Genomic DNA, 14,412 nt, shown 5'->3' with positions numbered 1-14,412 from the left:
TTTAGATTGTTTCTAACTTTTTATTATTAAAGTCAGTGCTACAATGATTAACTTTGTGCTTAGTTCATTGCACATATGTGTAAATATGTTAGGATACATTTCTCTAAAGTAAATGGGAAAAGTAAAACATTTTTTCAGGTAGATGGGATAAGAGGTCTCAGCAATTTTTATAGATATTCTCAAATTGTTCTCTAAAGAGACTATACAATTTACATGTTCTTCATATAAAAGTGCCTGTTCCATACATAGCTTTGATAATACAAAATAATATAAAACTTTGAACCTTTGCCACTGGCAAGGTAAGAAAAAAGATCTTTTGTTGTAATTTTAACTTACAGTTCTATTATTTTAAGTGAACTTGATCCTTTTCCTATGTTTAATCAGGTTTCCCATTCTTTGAACTATTAATATCTTTGCCCAGTTTTCTTTTCAGATCTTAGTATTTTCTTATTGATTTGCAAGAGTTTTTTGTATATTGGGAAAACTGCCCTTTGTGATTTGAGTTATAAAATTTTTCCCAGATTATGGTTTCTCTTTTGACTTTACTTGTGGAATTATCCACGCAAAAATTTACTTGGATTTTGTGTCAGAGTTAGAGAAGCTCTCCCTACTTTTTTACCTTAAAATATCATATAATACAAGGTGTCTGGCTGACTCAGTTGATGGAGCATCCTGCTCTTGATCTCATAGTCATGAGTTTGAGCCCCACGTTGGGGCTACTAAAAATATCATAAAATAATCTAAAAGATATTTTCAAGTTATACATTTAAAATGATAAAAATGGAGAAAGAGAAGAGAAGTGGCCAAAGATTACCTCTACATTTTTTAGTTTAGGAGTCTAAGAGATTGGGAGTTGATAATTAATCTAATGACTAGAGACAAACACTTCTGTCTTTTTTAATGTATTTGTTTTTCTTTTTATTCTTCATCATCTTCTTCTTCTAATGTATTTCTTGACAGCTGTTTTGAGTACGGGTTTTGTTTTTCTAGAATTTTCTAGAGCAGCAGAGATGTGGAAGCTATATTTATGAGAACAAAATTATATAACCTGGGAAATCATTATTCAGTGAAAGACAATTATAGTTTAAAATAGTTTTCCAAAGGGTCTGTGAAGTTGTCTGGCTTTGGGAGTTGGGAGGATAAAAATCAAATGTTTTATTCATTGATGTTACAGATGAAGATTTCATTTCTCATATTTTCATTATTCATATATTCAAATGGCAATACTTATTGAATGTTATCATTTATTAGATGTTACCAGTACTGTGGCTTCAGCGATGAAAAACAGCAGCAAAGTTCAATTTGCTTGGTATTTGTGGAGTAAAAAATTAATATGTTCACGGATTGTGATAATGTCCTATGAAAGAGTTAAAAGGGAAATGGAATCAGTAGTAACTGGAGGGAGAGGTGCTGCTGCTTTAATAGTATAGTTAGGAAAGGTTTCTTGAAAAAGGGAGATTTGAACTGATAAATTTTGGGTGATGCCATTGTGGGTGATAAAAAAGAAATCAGAGAGGAAGACAAACCATAAGAGAGACTCTTAAGCATAGGAAATAAACTGAGGGTTGCTGGAGGGGAGGGGGGTTGGAGGATGGGGTAACTGGGTGATGGACATTAAGGAGGGCACGTGATGTGATGAGCACAGGGTATTATATAAGATTGATGAATCACTCACCTCTACCTCTGAAACTAATAATACATTATATGTTAAATAGTTGAATTTAAATTAAAAAAGAAAACCATTCCTATTAAAAAAAATTGTGGGTGATACAAAAATGAAATGGGGGTGGGAGTCAGAGGTGGATGGTGGGAGTGAAAATGTGTTCTGGGCAGAGAGATTAGCAAGAACCTAAGGCAAGAAAGGCTTGGTTTATTCTAAAAACAGAAGCTGAAGATTTAGCTAGAGCAGAAAGAGCTAGTGGGAGGGAGAGCAGTAGAGCTGAGGATGGAGATCTGAGCCTTGTAGACCCTGGTGAAGAGTTTGACTTTGATATTATTTTAAGAGTAAAGAAAAGTATTTAAATGGGGTATGACATGATCTGGTTTTAATTTTTAACATATCACATCAATTACACCATGTGAGAAATGATGTAATTGGACTATGGGAAAAAAAATCTGAAAAAATACTTTTTCTATTTTCACCACCATTGTTCACAACTTTAAACACTCCCCCATTCAATCCTCATACTCTTTGTCACATCACCCTGTTTATTTCTTCATAGGCTTTATCTCAACCTATAAACATATTATATTTGCCTATTTTTCAAAATTTTTCCCTCAGACAACCTTTACCTCCACCAATTTTGGCTATCCGTTTGCTCTGCCACACTTTGGCTATCATCTTTAAGCCTTTCAGTTTCTGAAAACTAAGTAATAAAAATGATAATAATGACAACAGCACCTACCATTTATTGAACTCCTGCTGTATATCTGAGCAGTTATGCCTGTCCACCTCTTTCTGTAAAAGCTGCACAACTCAGTGAGGCTGAGGCTATGTTACTGTTACTCCCTTTTGATAGATGAGGCTGTGTAACCTTCTAAGGCCACAAAACCACTGGCCAAGTCAGGACTCAGCCTCAGGTCTATCAGATAAGAAAACCTGGGATTTTGCTTCCTAAAGCATCTCCCTTCCCAGCCATCTCACATTTCATCTCTTGTATTTCCCATCACACGCTGAGCCCTCACTGGAGCCTCTGGTTCCCTGTTCTCATCCTTCTTCCATTTCAGCACAGCTTTCCCTGGTCCCCTTGCCTCTAAAACCCAAGCCATTAAGAAAACTATTTAAAAACCTCCTTTGAATTCCCCTCCTGGAATTCCCCAGTCTCTTTATTTCTCTATCCCCTCTGTCTAATTTCTCTCTAATTTTTGAATTGCCAACATGTGGAAAAAAGTCCCAGAGTATGCTAGGTACTTCCATTACAAATTCCTGCTGTCCAAACTCATCTGAGCATGGCTCAGGAAAATGTTCTTTACTTCTCATGGTGTTCCTAACAAATTTCTCTCAGTAGCTTTTATAAAGTTTTTCATCACTTCTCAGCTATCCAGTTCCAAAGCTTTCTGCTGCATTGTTAGTCCTGTAGTGACTACCTCACTGTGAGCTGCAATTTCCTCACCTGCAACAAGGAGATGGAGATGTGTAGCACACGGGGTTGTTGCAAGAAGGAAATGAGGGATCTATGAAGAACATGGGGTGTCTGGCACTTATGAGCTTCAATAATATTCACTAGATCTGTGTTAAATCTCAGTGAACGTGTCTCCTACTCAAAGAGCAAGATTCTCATCTTTTCTAGCTCATGGAAACCATCCTCTTCCTCTCCGTCTCTAAACATACTTGAAAACATGAAAATATATTTTTTTTCTCTTTTTAAGATTTTATTTTATTTTATTTATTTGAAAGAGAGAAAGAGAGAGAGAAATCATAAGCTAGGAGGAGTGGTAGGGGGGAGAGGGAGAAGCAGATTCCCCAGTGAGCAGGGAGCCTAATGCAGGGCTAGATCCCAGGACCTGAGATTATGACCTGAGCCAAAGGTGGATGCTTAACTGACTGAACCACCCAGACACCCCCAAAACAGGAAAATATATTTTCTAGCTTGTTTAAAAGTGTTCCAGAATGCAAGTAAGTCCCAGTGTGTTCTGAGCTTATTTATTAAAAAAATTAGTGCCCTCTGATAAATTTGTAAGATCAAATGGTAGACATTAGGGTAGTTGAAAATTTGCTAATGAAATATTAACAAAAATTTTTAAATAATTGGTGATGAGCTTGAAAATTGAAAAGATGATGTAGTATGTTTAGCCAATGGTATATTTCTTCTACCTGTAGCTACATTTTTTGAAGTTTGATTTTAGGTATAATCCTTAAAACCAAGTTATAAAGCATCTGCAATTAAAAGGAGGCCTTGAATGTCTAGAATATCAAACTAAGATTGTCACAAATAATGAAGCATGCCCTCTCTTATTGCTTAGAAAAAAATCATATTTTAATGATAATTTAATGAGAGGAGAAAGGTTTTTAAGCTACTAATAAATAAAATAACTACTTAAAATTCTATTTTATCCTTTTGCTAATCACTTTTTATTCATACTTTTTGTGTATAGTATATATTGTACATTCAGTATTCTGCATATTATACAATAGCAAATGTATTTGTTAATGAATAAATGCATATACACATTTTGGGGTGCACACTAAATTTTTAAATTATAGGAGTATACAAACAATGTCAAGTTCCAACACTCACCCATACACAACAACTTACAGAAAATTGATATGCCAGTGGTTCCAAACTTGTGTGCATATTAAAATCACTTGGGGGGGGGGTCCTTTAAATACCTCAAAACCCAGGCCACCTCTGACAAATCTCATTCTCTAGGGATGGGACATAGGCATCCCTGTATTTTAAGTTCCCAAAGTGATTTCAGTTGCTGGCAAGTCTGGGCACCACTGACATGTGCCTTGTTTTTCAAGCTTAGGGGCCTTTGTACATGAGATCGCTCCCACTATCCCTTGTCTGTTGAATGAATTCCTCCTCTACTCTTCATTAAAAAGCCAATTCAATTGCCCATCTTCAACCCTTCCTTGATGCCACCCACCCCAACCTAAGTCACATAGTTAATCTACTTTGAGTTTTTACCTGACATTTTTTATCTTTATTTTTTTATTCCAGTATAATTAACGTGTTATGTTAGTTTCAGGCATAGAATAACTGATTCAACAGTTGTATACATTTTTCAGTGGTCATCATGGTAAATGTACTCTTAATCTCCTTTATGTATTTCACCCATTCCCCACCCTCAAATTACCTCCCCTCTGGCAACCACCAGAGCCTGTATTTCATCTCTTTTTCTCTTTGTTCATTTGTTTCATTTCTTAAATTCCACATCTGAGTGAAATCATAGGGTATTTGTCTTTCTCTGACTGACTTATTTCACTTACCAGTATATCCTGTAGGTCCATCTATGTTGTTACAAATGGCAAGATTTCATTTTTTATGGCTGAGTAATATTCCACATATGTATATGTATATGTATATCCATTAATCTATGGATGGACACTTGGATTGCTTCTCTATCTTGGCTATTGTAAATAATGTTGCAATTAACATAGGGATCCATACATCTTTTAGAATTACTGTTTTCATTTTCTTTGGTTAAATACTCAGTAGTGGAATTATTGGATCATATGGTATTTCTGTTTCTAATTTTTTGAGGAACCTCCATATTGCTTTCCACAGTGGCTGCACCAATTTGCATTTCCACTGGCAGTGCATGAGGATTCCTTTTTCTCCACAACCTCATCAACACTTGTTATTTCTTGTGTTTTTGATTCTAGTCATTTTGACAGATGTAAAGTGAAATTTCATTGTGGTTTAATTTGCATTTCCCTGGTTATTAGGGATATTGAGCATCTTTTTATGTATCTGTTGGCCATTTGTGTTATGTCTTTTTTTGGACAAATGTCTATCAGGTCCTCTGCTCATTTTAATTGGATTATTATTATTGTTATTGTTATCTTTGGCTGTTTAATTGTACAAGTTCTTTATATATTTTGGAAATTAACCAAAATAAAAAACTTCTGCACAGTGCAGGAAACCATCGACAAAACAAAAAGGCAACCCACTGAATGTAGAAGATATTTGCAAATGATACATCTGATAAGGAGTTCACATACACTTTATATATGATCACCTTCTGTACCCCAGTTATTTATTTATATGTCAGTCTCCTCCCCTTAAATGATTTTATAGATGTCTCTGCATTAAACATTATATAATAAAAAAAGTGGCAAACACAGCATTTCAGCAGAAACATTTCATAGTAGCTTCAAGATCTGAAAATTAATGGGAGAAAAAATACATTCCTCTCATGCCATTTGAGGGAAACCTAATACTTTTTGTTACTCATGCTACTCTTCTTTTTCCCACTGATTTGAGGAATTTAAAGGAGCCACTATTTATTGAGCACTTTCCATATGTCACATGTGCATTGTCTCATCTAATCATTATTACCACTCTTTAAGGGAGGTATTATGGTTCCCACTGTACAACCAAAGAAACTGAGGATCACAGAAACTAGATGGCCATCACGAGGTCTTTCAGTTAAAATGTGACAGAGATGGGATTAAAATCCAACCTCCTTCTCTCTACTATGCATCAATTTGTTTTTGCTTCAAAAATATCAATATCTAAATGCACTTTGCCATAATAAAAGACGTTTTAAGAACATAGAGGATTTTTTTAAGTGAGTACATCTTTTTTACTTTTGCTTACATAATAGGCCTTAAACAATTTAGATCATCTTGATCGGTTCATGTTCTCAGAATCTATGTGATCTTGCTTGCTTCTTAATTTCTACTACTTAAGTCTCTGAGGGCTCTTTACACAACGATTGACATCTAGTTGGCTTCATCTACCTGGAAACCCATTTATACCCTAACTTTGACTCCAGTATTGATTAAAACATATTATAGATATCCATTTCTTCCAAATATTGACATTACCAAGCATATTATCAAGGATGTGCACATCCTTTTATCCAAACTGCTCCACTCATGTTTTTGAAATAACAATCCTTTTCCCCAAAGTTTCTGCAGTTATCCCTTAAGTAGAGTTCAAGCATACATAAGTCATTTCAGAAGGTCATGATGAAAAGGCAAAATCCATAAATACAGTAAGAAAAATATGGCTCTTATTTAAAATCCATACGATCAGATGGGTTTGTTGCTATTGGGAAAACATCAGAGGGAAAGAAGATCACCAAAGGGAAGGGAAAATTAAGCATGTAATAACATAAGCAGCTGGAGGAAAGGAAACAGAAAAACAGCTGATGAGTAGAAGAGGAGGAAAAAATGAAGCATTTCAGTGAAAACCCATTATTACTGGGAAACAATTTTTAATATGACTAAAAGTCTGTTTAACAGTAAGAAGGATTTAGCTACATTACAAAAAAACGAAAGAAAAAAGGATATTCTGGTGTCTTAAATACAGATAACAGAATTAAGAAAGGGAAGATATAAGATACTTCTTAAATTTTTGGATAATGAATGAGATTTAAATCACGATTGAGGACCACCTGAACCATAGTTTTTATCTAGAATATTGGTGGGTAGAAGGTGAATAAATCCTAAGATGTCAGTCTTCCTTAAAAGCAGTGCTTATGTAAAACTGAAAACCACTCCTTAGGGTTGTGCCTCCATCTGATAGCTTGATCATTATGAAGGCTTATAGTGAGGACAGCGATTTTTAAACATCATGGAATAAAAAAGACTGGCCTCCTATCAAGTAGATAAATTTAGTAGCAGCCTTTTAAGCTGGTTTTGAATAAAGTGGTATGTTGTTCCTGGGTACAATTTGCCCTAAACTGACTGTCTTGGTCCATTTTTGATGCTATAACAAAATACGACAGACTGGGTGGCTTATAAGCAACATAAATGTAATTCTTATATTTCTGGAGGCTGGAAGTCCAAAGTCAGGGTGCCAGATGGTCAGTCAGACAAGGGTCCTCTTCCAGGTCACAGACTTCTCATCGTATCTTCATATGGTGGAAGAGGCGAGGGAGCTCTGTGTGGTCTCTTTCAGAAGACTGCTAATTGTGTTCATGAGAGTTCTGCCTTTGTGACCTAATCACGTCCTAACTCCCCCACTCGATAATATTATTGGGGCTTAGGATTTCAACATATGAATTTTGGAGGGACACAAAATTTCAGACCATATCTAGGGCTTAAGCAATGAATTTTATGATCTAGCACAGTTTCTGAGGATCAGGAATCCAGAAGCAACTCAGCTGAGTGGTTCTGGCTCAGGGTCTTTCATGAGACTGTAGTCAAACTATCAGCCAGGGTTTTAGTCATCTGGGGGCTTGAGTGGGCCTAGAGAATCTGCTTCCACATTTACTCATGTGAGTATTGGCAGCAGACTTTATTTTCTGGCCACCTGGGCTTCTTCATGGAATTGCTTATTGTATTTCAGCTAACTTCCCCCAGTGTGAGTGATCAGAGAAACAGAGAAAGGCAGAGTGTCTTTCATAACCTAACCTTAGAAGTGAAATACCATCACTTTTGCCATATTCTGTTGGTCTCACAGACCAAACTTAGTACAGTGAGGGAGGTGTATTAGTCAGCTCAGACTGCCATAACAGGACATCGCAAACTTGGAAAATTAACAGAAATTTCTTTTTTCTTTTTTTTTGTATATTTTTTATTGGAGTTTGATTTGCCAACATATAGTATAACACCCAGTGCTCATCCCGCCAAGTGCCCCCCTCAGTGTCTGTCACTCAGTCACCCCAACCCCCTGCCCATCTCTCCTTCCACTACCCCTTGTTCATTTCCCAGAGTTAGGAGTCTCTCGTGTTTTGTCTCCCTCTCTAATATTTCCCACTCATTTTCTCCTTTCCCCTATGATCCCTTTCACTATTTCTTATATTCCCCGAATCAATGAGACCATATAATGTTTGTCCTTCTCCGATTGACTTACTTCACTCAGTATAACACCCTCCAGTACCATTCATGTCAAAGCAAATGGTGGGTATTCATCATTTCTAATGGCTGAGGAATATTCCATTGTATACATAGACCACATCTTCTTTATCCATTCATCTTTCAATGGACACCGAGGCTCCTTCCACAGTTTGGCTATTGTGGACATTGCTGCTATAAACACTGGGGTGCAGGCGTCTCGGCATTTCACTGCATCTGTATCTTTGGGGTAAATCCCCAGCAGTGCAACTGCTGGGTCGTAGGGCAGGTCTATTTTTAACTCTTTGAGGAACTCCACACAGTTTTCCAGAGTGGCTGCACCATTTCACATTCCCACCAACAGTGTAAGAGGGTTCCCTTTTCTCCGCATCCTCTCCAACATTTGTGGTTTCCTGCCTTGTTAATTTTCCCCATTCTCACTGGTGTGAGGTGGTATCTCATTGTGGTTTTGATTTGTATTTCCCTGATGGCAAGTGATGCAGAGCATTTTCTCATGTGCTTGTTGGCCATGTCTATGTCTTCCTCTGTGAGATTTCTGTTCATGTCTTTTGCTTATTTCATGATTGGATTGTTTGTTTCTTTGCTGTTGAGTTTAATAAGTTCTTTATAGATCTTGGATACTAGCCCTTTATCTGATAGGTCATTTGCAAATATCTTCTCCCATTCTGTAGGTTGTCTTTTAGTTTTGTTGACTGTTTCTTTTGCTGTGCAGAAGCTTTTTATCTTGATGAAGTCCCAATAGTTCAGTACCACTTTTGTTTCCCTTGCCTTCATAGATGTATCTTGGCAAGAAGTTGCTGTGGCCACGTTCAAAAAGGGTGGTGCCAAAAAAAGAAAAAAAAAGAAAGAAAGAAAGAAAGAAAGAAAGAAAGAAAGAAAGAAAGAAAGAAAGAAAAGGTGTTGCCTGTGTTCTCCTCTAGGATTTTTATGAATTATTGTCTCACATTTAGATCTTTTATCCATTTTGAGTTTATCTTTGTGTCTGGTGTAAGAGAATGGTCCAGTTTCATTCTTCTGCATGTGGATGTCCAATTTTCCCAGCACCATTTATTGAAGAGACTGTCCTTTTCCCAGTGGTCTTTCCTGTTTTGTCAAATATTAGTTGACCATAGAGTTGAGGACCTATTTCTGGGTTCTCTATTCTGTTCCATTGATCTGTGTGTCTGTTTTTGTGCCAGTACCACACTGTCTTGATGATCACAGCTTTGTAGTACAACTTGAAATCCAGCATTGTGATGCCCCGGCTCTGGTTTTCTTTTTCAATATTCCCCTGGCTATTCAGGGTCTCTTCTGATTCCACACAAATCTTAAGATTATTTGTTCCAACTCTCTGAAGAAAATCCATGGTATTTTGATAGAGATTGCAATGAATGTGTAAATTGCCCTGGGTAGCATTGACATTTACACAATATTAATTCTAGAAAGTTATTTATTTTTTCATGTTATGGAAGCTAGAAGTCCAAAATCAATGCAAGAAAGTTCTCTTTTCACTGGGATTTCACCTCCTGGCTTGCCACCTTCTTACTGTGTCCTTACATGGCCTTTATGTGTATGGAGATAGAGGGGTGGGGTGGAGGGAGAGTGGGAGAGATATTGGATGTCTCTCTTCTTAGAAGGACACTAGTTCTATTGGACTAGGGCTCTACCCTTATGATCTCATTTAACATTATGTACCTCCTTAAAAACCTTATTTCTAAATATAGTCACCTTAGGGTTTAGGGCTTCAATATATGAATTTTGAGGGTCGAAACTCAGTCTATAACAGGAAGGAACTACTCAAGGATGTAAACTACCAGCAGGCAGGGATCTTTTGGATTTTCTTAGAGGCTGTCTATTGCAAGCATACCAAGTGGTGGTGTCTCCTGGACTATTCCCTGCCCTGATGATTTCTTGTGTTATTCAAACTAGACTTTCCAAAAATCTTTCCTCTTTGGAGTTATTTTTGGAGTTGCTTTGCTAGCTCTCTTTTTTCAGGCTCATTTGTAGATGAAAATGAAAGTAGCATTATTCTATCAAAATATGAATATTTTAAGGATATTAAATTACATGCATAGTCAGTGTGTGTGTGTGTGTGTGTGTGTGTGTATGTCCTTCCTAGATAAATATCCAAGTATGTGTAAATGTCAGTAAAACTAGTCAATATGTTTTTAAGATTTATCTATGCTTATACATTTATATCTAATTAAATTTAATTCCTGTACAATTGTGACTATAGCACAATTTATTTATTTTGCTTTGGTAGACGTTTGCTACTTGTAGTTTTTCACTATTACACTTTGCAGTTTTCTTTCTTCACTCAGCATTATGTTTTTGAGATTTATCCATTATGGTGAATGTGAAGCTATCTATGTACTAAATAATATTTCTAGATGTTTATTACTAGTTTTAATTACTGCATAATATTACAAACAGTGAATATTCCTTGACAAGTCTTGTGGTGTGTGAATACAAGAATTTTCCTGAAGTGTATACAGGAAAGTGGAATTATTATGACTAAGGAGCACAAATAATTTTAACTATTTGGTATGGTCACACAACTCTCTAAGTGGTTCTATTTACAGTATAGGGGATGGAATGTTGTTTATTAAGTTTATATTTTTTTATTGATTGGTAGTAGTTATTTATGTTATTTTAGATAGTAATCCTACTATGATTTGCACATATTTTATCCCAAATTTGTTTTTGGTATCTTTTGTTGAATAGATATTTAAAAATTAATAGGATTTATCAATATTTTATCTTATGGCTTATGCTAAATATTTAAAAGTTGGTCTGAGTGCATTTAGGTTTTTAATCAACCTAGAATAGATTTGTGTGTGTGCATGTGCACATGCACACTAGTAATAGTGAGGTAGGATATTTTTTCTTTTGTAATTGCAAAATATCTCAACTATACGGGAAAGTATGAAAGAAATTTATTATTTTTTTGTATGTAGAATGTTATTGCTGCTGCATCATTCATTAAATAGTCCATTATTTCCTCACTAAAATTTTTAACATCACCTCTGTCATATATCACATTTCCATACATGCATGGATATTTTTTTGGACTCCATTATGTTCCATTTATCTATGCATTTATGTAGTTGGTTTTTATGTGCATAATGAAAACAAAAAATAGAACTAATTAAAGATTACCTTTTAAAAATTCATATTCAAAACAGTAGCTTTGGGTTAGCTTTGGGTTCTAAGGAATTGTCTGATCATGTAAATATTCATACATTAAAAAATTTTACGATATTATTATATATGGCCTTTGAGAATTTTTTGAGATAAAAATATTTAAAGCTTAAAAGTAAAAAAACATGTAACATTACTCATTTAAAATACTTTTCACAAGAAAATTGGTTAGGTCAATTTATCTTTTGTGGAGGGACATACCTCAAGAAGGCATGCTCTGTTGACTCCATGTTTTATTTGTTCCTTTAGTGTAGGCAAAACCTGAACTGGCTTCTAAGTAATAGAATACAGGGAAAAAAAAAGATTAAATGTCACTTTCTTTTTACATAACATTGTATGAGATGGCATTTTATCAGACTGGGGTGAAAAACTCTTCTACTGGCTTTCTAGAGGCAAACTGCTGTAACGTGAACTCTCTATGTAGAGGGCCATGCAGTAGGGGACTGCAGGTAGCATATGAAAGGGCCTTACTCATGCAGTTTTAAAAAACAAATTCTGCCCACAACCTGAAAGGGCTTGAAATTGGATCCCCAGTTGAGCCTTCAGATGAAAGCACACCCAAGCTGACACCTTGATTGCAGCTTTTTGAGATCCCAAGCCAAGGACCCCACCAGGCTACTTCTGGACCCCATGCTCATGGAATCTATGAGATAAAATGTATTAGTGATACTTTTAGCTGCTAAATTTGTGATAATTTATTATACACAATAAAAAACTAATGCATCTTTGATGTCATTGATACTTGGAACAGACCTTTATAGCTTATAAAAAAATTATAAAATTACAGGAAGAACCATAAGATCTTGGATAAAAACCATTATACCTTAAGTTATTCTTATTCATTTAAAAAACTAATAAATCTTTTTTTGCAGGATAAAGGTGAACTTATTTATTTGGATCTGTAATTCTTTCATATAAAGCATTTCTCCTGGAAGATGATAATATGCCCAGAAATAAATGAAGATCTTGTTACATATTCTTATTGGGCACAGATTTTATTTTAATTTCTGAAATCTAGTATTATTGCAGTAACAGCCTTTTTCTTTCTATGTATCCTGAATAAGGAAGTAATTACTTTTAACATTTTCATCTTTGCTTTTTCTACTCCTATTTTTGGGTGCTCATGTGTTAATAGTCCCCCTTTCTTTGTGATTTTTTTTCTTTTTTTTCTAATAAACTTATTTTTTATTGGTGTTCTATTTACCAACATACAGAATAACATCCAGTGCTCATCCCGTCAAGTGCCCCCCTCAGTGCCCATCACCCATTCACCACACCCGCCCTCCTCCCCTTCCACCACCCCTAGTTCATTTCCGAGAGTTAGGAGTCTTTATGTTCTGTCTCTCTGATATTTCCCACACATTTCTTCTCCCTTCCCTTATATTCCCTTTCACTATTATTTATATTCCCCAAATGAATGAGAACATATAATGTTTGTCCTTCTCCGATTGACTTACTTCACTCAGCATAATACCCTCCAGTTCCATCCACGTTGAAGCAAATGGTGGGTATTTGTCGTTTCTAATGGCTGAGTAATATTCCATTGTATACATAAACCACATCTTCTTTATCCATTCATCTTTCGATGGACACCGAGGCTCCTTCCACAGTTTGGCTATTGTGGACATTGCTGCTATAAACATTGGGGTGCAGGTGTCCCAGCGTTTCATTGCATCTGAATCTTTGGGGTAAATCCCCAACAGTGCAATTGCTGGGTCATAGAGCAGGTCTATTTTTATATTTTTTCTACATCACTGAAAAACTGCCATTTAAAACATTTATATTAAGTATGAAATGTGAATTTAATTCATTAATGAATTAATTATTTATTTTAGTTATATGAAAATATTCCGTTGTTCTGACCAGTTTAAACATGGCCAATCAGTCTTGCCTATAAAGATAGGCAACATAGCTCATGGTCATTTCAGTGCATCTTGTTTTCCACTTACAAGCATCCCAGTCTCCTTGAATCTAAAACCATTGTCTTTGTCAAACTAGCAGTTTGATTTAAGGTCTTTTGTGTATAGAGATAAATGCTATGTGTAACACAAAAGAAACAGAAGATGGAATACCTGCTCCCAAGAAACTGTCACATATGAAAGATATAACAATAAATAAAAAGGAACATTTGGGGATACCTGGGTAGCTCAGCAGTTAAGTGTCTGCCTTCGGCCCAGGGTGAGATCCTGGAGTCTCGGGATTAAGTCCCACATCAGGCTCCTAGCATGGAGCCTGCTTCTCTCTCTTCCTATGTCTCTGCCTCTCTCTGTGTGTCTCTCATGAATAAATAAATAAATCTTTAAAAAAAAAAAGTAAAAGGAACATTTGAAACACCTACTCATATCCACCTGTTCCCTCCCTCTCTTCCATCTCTTGGTGAATTATAAAAGGCTCCCTTATTTAGGACTAAATCTAATACACCTCCTACTCTGTTTCCTTTTTATCAATCCCTATAATGTAAGCTGCTAGAGCCATTCTCTCTCAGGCTTCTCATCCCTTTAATTCTCTGCACTTTGTCCTTGACCTAAGCTCCCCCTCCACTTTTCTTTCCCAAGACTTATGTTTTACTTTCTAGAATCTCAACTCAATAAATTCCCCTCTTCCTTTTCCCTGAATGTTTCTTCTACTTACTTCTCTCCAGTGAATCCGATCATGCCCTGAGGACTTTGCTTTGCTCTTAACCTTCTCAGAAAATATTTCATCCCTCTGAGAAAGGGAGATGGGGGCAGTGCCCTCTGCACTCTGGGTTTTCACTACTG

At 35.9% G+C, this 14,412-nt stretch overlaps 1 protein-coding gene across 26 annotated transcripts in view; it reads left to right on the top strand.

Annotated features, from left to right (window-relative positions):
• Positions 1-14,412, top strand: part of DCDC1 (doublecortin domain containing 1) — a 490,046-nt gene that overhangs the window by 314,196 nt on the left and 161,438 nt on the right. The gene's annotated exons all lie outside the window — the stretch shown is intronic.

The sequence above is a fragment of the Canis lupus genome, chromosome 21 (assembly GCF_048164855.1).
Source record: "Canis lupus baileyi chromosome 21, mCanLup2.hap1, whole genome shotgun sequence".
Classification (NCBI taxonomy): Eukaryota; Metazoa; Chordata; class Mammalia; order Carnivora; family Canidae; genus Canis; species Canis lupus.
Note: the sequence above shows the minus strand (reverse complement) of the source record. Positions and strands in the feature narration are given on the sequence as shown.